This window comes from Arachis hypogaea, chromosome 10, assembly GCF_003086295.3.
Source record: "Arachis hypogaea cultivar Tifrunner chromosome 10, arahy.Tifrunner.gnm2.J5K5, whole genome shotgun sequence".
NCBI lineage: Eukaryota > Viridiplantae > Streptophyta > Magnoliopsida > Fabales > Fabaceae > Arachis > Arachis hypogaea.
The window spans coordinates 76,344,818-76,350,529 of NC_092045.1; the positions used below are offsets into that span (position 1 = coordinate 76,344,818).

Sequence of the window (5,712 nt, forward strand, 5' to 3'; positions counted from 1 at the left end):
TGGTGCCCCTTTCTGGCGTTAAACGCCCAGAATGGTGCCAGACTGGGCGTTAAACGCCCAACTGCTAGGCTTACTGGCGTTTGAACGCCAGCAGCATCTTCCTCCAGGGTGTGCTGTTTTTCTTCCTGTTTTTCATTCTGTTTTTGCTTTTTCTATTGTTTTTGTGACTTCTTATGATCATCAACCTACAAAAAAGATAAAATAACAAAAGAAAATAGTTAATTATAAAACATTGGGTTGCCTCCCAACAAGCGCTTTCTTTAATGTCATTAGCTTGACAGAGGACTCTCATGGAGCCTCAGAAATGCTCAGAACCGTGTTGGAACCTCCCAACACCAAACTTAGAGTTTGAATGTGGGGGTTCAACACCAAACTTAGAGTTTGGCTGTGGCCTCCCAACACCAAACTTAGAGTTTGACTGTGGGGGCTCTGTTTGGCTCTGTTTGGAGAGAAGCTCTTCATGCTTCCTCTCCATGATGACAGAGGGATATCCTTGGGCCTTAAACACCAAGGATTCTTTATTCACTTGAATGATCAACTCTCCTCTATCAACATCAATCACAGCCTTTGCTGTGGCTAGGAAGGGTCTGCCAAGGATGATGGATTCATCCATGCTCTTCCCAGTCTCTAGGACTATGAAATCAGTAGGGATGTAATGGTCTTCAACTTTAACTAGAACATCCTCTACAAGTCCATAGGCTTGTTTTCTTGAGTTGTCTGCCATCTCTAGTGAGATTTTTGCAGCTTGCACCTCAAAGATCCCTAATTTCTCCATTACAGAGAGGGGCATGAGGTTTACACTTGACCCTAAGTCACACAAGGCCTTCTTGAAGGTCATGGTGCCTATGGTACAAGGTATAGAAAACTTCCCAGGGTCCTGCCTCTTTTGAGGCAATTTCTGCCTAGACAAGTCATCCAGTTCTTTGGTGAGCAAAGGAGGTTCATCCTCCCAAGTCTCATTTCCAAATAACTTGTCATTTAGCTTCATGATTGCTCCAAGGTATTTAGCAACTTGCTCCTCAGTGACATACTCATCCTCTTCAGAGGAAGAATACTCATCAGAGCTCATGAATGGCAGAAATAAGTCCAATGGAATCTCTATGGTCTCAGTTTGAGCCTCAGATTTCCATGGCTCCTCATTGGGGAACTCATTGGAGGCTAGTGGACGTCCAGTGAGGTCTTCCTCAGTGGCGTTCACTGCCTCTTCTTCCTCCCAGAATTCGGCCATGTTGATGGCCTTGCACTCTCCTTTTGGATTTTCTTCAGTATTGCTTGGGAGAGTACTTGGAGGGAGCTCAGTAATTTTCTTGCTCAGCTGACCCACTTGTCCTTCCAAATTTCTAATGGAGGACCTTGTTTCAGTCATGAAACTTTGAGTGGTTTTAATTAGATCAGAGACCATGGTTGCTAAGTCAGAGGTATTCTGCCTAGAGCTCTCTGTCTGTTGCTGAGAAGATGATGGAAAAGGCTTGCTATTGCTAAACCTGTTTCTTCCACCATTATTGTTATTGAAACCTTGTTGAGGTCTCTGTTGATCCTTCCATGAAAGATTTGGATGATTCCTCCATGAAGGATTGTAGGTGTTTCCATAGGGTTCTCCCATGTAATTCACCTCTTCAATTGAAGGGTTCTCAGGATCATAAGCTTCTTCCTCAGATGAAGCCTCCTTAGTACTGCTTGGTGCATTTTGCATTCCAGACAGACTTTGAGAAATCATATTGACTTGTTGAGTCAATATCTTATTCTGAGCCAATATGGCATTCAGAGTGTCAATCTCAAGAACTCCTTTCTTCTGACCAGTCCCATTGTTCACAGGATTTCTTTCAGAAGTGTACATGAATTGGTTATTTGCAACCATTTCAATCAGTTCCCGAGCCTCTGCAGGCGTCTTCTTCAGATGAAGAGATCCTCCAGAAGAGCTATCCAAGGACATCTTGGACAGTTCAGAGAGATCATCATAGAAAATACCTATGATGCTCCATTCAGAAAGCATGTCAGTGGGACATTTTCTGATCAATTGTTTGTATCTTTCCCAAGCTTCATAGAGGGATTCTCCTTCCTTCTGTCTAAAGGTTTGGACTTCCACTCTAAGCTTACTCAATTTTTGAGGTGGAAAGAACTTTGCCAAGAAGGCATTAACTAGCTTTTCCCAAGAGTCCAGGCTTTCTTTAGGTTGAGAATCCAACCATGTTCTAGCTCTGTCTCTTACAGCAAAAGGGAATAGCATCAGTCTGTAGACCTCAGGGTCAACCCCATTAGTCTTGACTGTGTCACAGATTTGCAAGAACTCAGCTAAAAACTGATGAGGATCTTCCAGTGGAAGTCCATGGAACTTGCAATTCTGTTGCATTAGAGAAACTAATTGAGGCTTAAGCTCAAAGTTGTTTGCTCCAATGGCAGGGATAGAGATGCTTCTCCCATAGAAGTCGGGAGTAGGTGCAGTAAAGTCACCCAGCACCTTCCTTGCATTGTTGGCATTGTTGTTGTTTTCGGCTGCCATTTGTTCTTCTCCCTTGAAGAATTCGGTCAGGTGCTCTAAAGAGAGTTGTGCTTTGGCTTCTCTTAGCTTTCTCTTCAAGGTCCTTTCAGGTTCAGGATCAGCCTCAACAAGAATGCCTTTGTCTTTGCTCCTGCTCATAAGAGAGAGAAGAAAACAAGAAAATGTGGAATCCTCTATGTCACAGTATAGAGATTCCTTTAGGTGTCAGAGGAAAAGAAGAGTAGAAGACAGAAGTAGAAAATTCGAACTTATCAGAGAAGATGGAGTTCGAATTTTGCATTAAGGAATAGCGTTAGTCCATAAATAGAAGGATGTGAGAAGGAGGGAAGTAATTTTTCGAAAATTAAGTGAAAAATTTTGAAAACATTTTTGAAAAACATTATTTAATTTTCGAAAATGAAAATGGAAAAGAAATCAAGTGATTTTTGAAAAAGATTTTGAAATTAGAAATCAAAAAGATTTGATTGAAACTATTTTGGAAAAGATGTGGTTAAGAAGATATGATTGTTTTAAAAAAATGTGATTGAGAAGATATGATTTGAAAAACATTTTAAAAAGATTTGATTTGAAAATTAAAAACTTGACTAACAAGAAAAGATATGATTCAAACATTAAACCTTTCTCAACAGAAAAGGTAACATACTTGAAATGTTGAATCAAATCATTAATTGATAGTAAGTATCTAAAAAAAATGGAAAGAAATTGGTTTTGAAAAAGATTTGATTGGAAAATTGATTTGAAAAAGATTTGATTTTGAAAAGATTTTGAAAACTTAAAAAAATTTGATTTGAAAACAAAATCTTCCCCTCTAGCCATCCTGGCGTTAAACGCCCAGAATGGTGCACATTCTGGCGTTTAACGCCCAAAATGCTACCCTTTTGGGCGTTAAACGCCCAACCAGGTACCCTGGCTGGCGTTTAAACGCCAGTCTGTCCTTCTTCACTGGGCGTTTTGAACGCCCAGCTTTTTCTGTGCAATTCCTCTGCTGTATGTTCTGAATCTTCAATTCTCTGTATTATTGACTTGAAAAGACACAAATTAAAAATATTTTTGGATTTTTAATAATAAGGAAAAATCAAAATGCAACAAGAATCAAATAACAATGCATGCAAGACACCAAACTTAGCAGTTTGTATACTGCTGACACTAACAAAATGAAAATGCATATGAGACACTCAAGTCAATAGAATTCAAAGATCAGAGCACGAAAATCATCAAGAATTACTTGAAGATTCTTAAGACACATGCATGAATGCAATAAGAACAGAAACATGCAATTGACACCAAACTTAACATGAGACACTAGACTCAAACAAGAATTATTTTTGGATTTTATGATTTTTTTGATTTTTTTGTGTTTTTTTTTTCGAAAATTAAGTGGAAAAAGGTATCAAAATTCTTAATGAGAATTCCAGGAATCAGTGCAATGCTAGTCTAAGACTCCGGTCCAGGAATTAGACATGGCTTCACAGCCAGCCAAGCCTTCAAAGAAAGCTTCGGTCCAAAACACTAGACATGGCCAAAGGCCAGCCAAGCCTTAGCAGATCACTGCCCCAAAAGCAAGATTGATAGAAATCAACAAGCTCCTGTGGTGATAAGTTGAAACCTCGGTCCAATGAGATTAGACATGGCTTCTCAGCCAGCCAGATTTTAACAAATCATCATGAAACTCTAGAATTCATCTTCAAGAATTTCGAAAAAAAATAAATACCTAATCTAAGCAACAAGATGAACCGTCAGTTGTTCAAACTTGAACAATCCCTGGCAATAACGCCTAAAACTTGGTGTTGTTGCCGGATCTTGGCACTGATGTTACCAAAAGCTTGCTCAAAACTTGAACAATCCCCGGCAACGGCGCCAAAAACTTGGTGGGCGAAATTGTGAACAATACTTTTTCACAACTCTCATAATCCCCGGTAATGGCTCCAAGAACGTGGTAGCTCAATACCATGGCATTACACAACTTCGCACAACTAACCAGCAAGTGCACTGGGTCGTCCAAGTAATAAACCTTACGTGAGTAAGGGTCGATCCCACGGAGATTGTTAGTATTGAAGCAAGCTATGGTCATCTTGTAAATCTTAGTCAGGCAAACTCAAATGTATATGGTGATGAACGAAAATAACACAAAGATAAAGATAGAGATACTCATGTAATTCATTGGTAGGAACTTCAGATAAGCGCATGAAGATGCCTTCCCTTCCGTCTCTCTGCTTTCCTACTGTCTTCATCCAATCCTTCTTACTCCTTTCCATGGCAAGCTTAAGCAAGGGTTTCACCGTTGTCAGTGGCTACCTCCCATCCTCTCAGTGAAAGCGATAGCATATGCTCTGTCACAGCATAGCGGAATTCATCTGTCGGTTCTCAATCAGGCCGGAATAGAATCCAGTGATTCTTTTGCGTCTGTCACTAACGCCCCGCCCTCAGGAGTTTGAAGCACATCACAGTCATTCAGTCATTGAATCCTACTCAGAATACCACAGACAAGGTTAGACCTTCCGGATTCTCTTGAATGCTGCCATCAGTTCTCGCCTATACCACGAAGACTCTGATCTCACGGAATGGCTGGCTCGTTTGTCAGGCGAGAACTCGGTTGTCAGGCGATCAACCATGCATCGTGCAATCAGGAATCCAAGAGATATTCACTAGAGCCTTGAACGCTTGTAGAACAAGAGTGGTTGTCAGTCACCTTGTTCATGGGTGAGAATGGTGATGATTCGTGACAATCATCGCCTTCATTAAGTTGAAGAACGAGTGATATCTTGGATAAAGAACAAGCGGAATTGAATGGAAGAACAATAGTAATTGCATTAATACTCGAGGTACAGCAGAGCTCCACACCTTAATCTATGGTGTGTAGAAGCTCCACCGTTGAAAATACATAAGCATAAGGTCTAGGCATGGCCGAATGGCCAGCCTCCCAATGATCTAAGAACTAAAATGTCCAAAGATGATCTAGAGATCTAAAGTGATCAAAAGATTTTAAAGAAAAAGGTTCCAAAGATCAAAAGATTTTTAATACAATAGTCAAAGGTCCTACTTATAGAAAACTAGTAGCCTAAGGTGTACAGAAATGAGTAAATGACATAAAAATCCTCTTCCGGGCCCACTTGGTTTGTGCTTGGGCTGAGCAATGAAGCATTTTCGTGTAGAGACTCTTCTTGGAGTTAAACGCCAGCTTTAGTGCCAGTTTGGGCGTTTAACTCCCATTT

At 40.5% G+C, this 5,712-nt stretch overlaps 1 non-coding gene across 1 annotated transcript; it reads left to right on the forward strand.

The window, feature by feature from the left end:
• The first annotated feature begins 1,987 nt into the window (after positions 1-1,987).
• Positions 1,988-2,095, forward strand: LOC112718758 (small nucleolar RNA R71). Its single transcript, XR_003161084.1, has one exon. It is a non-coding gene; the product is annotated as a small nucleolar RNA R71 (small nucleolar RNA).
• Positions 2,096-5,712: the final 3,617 nt, after the last annotated feature.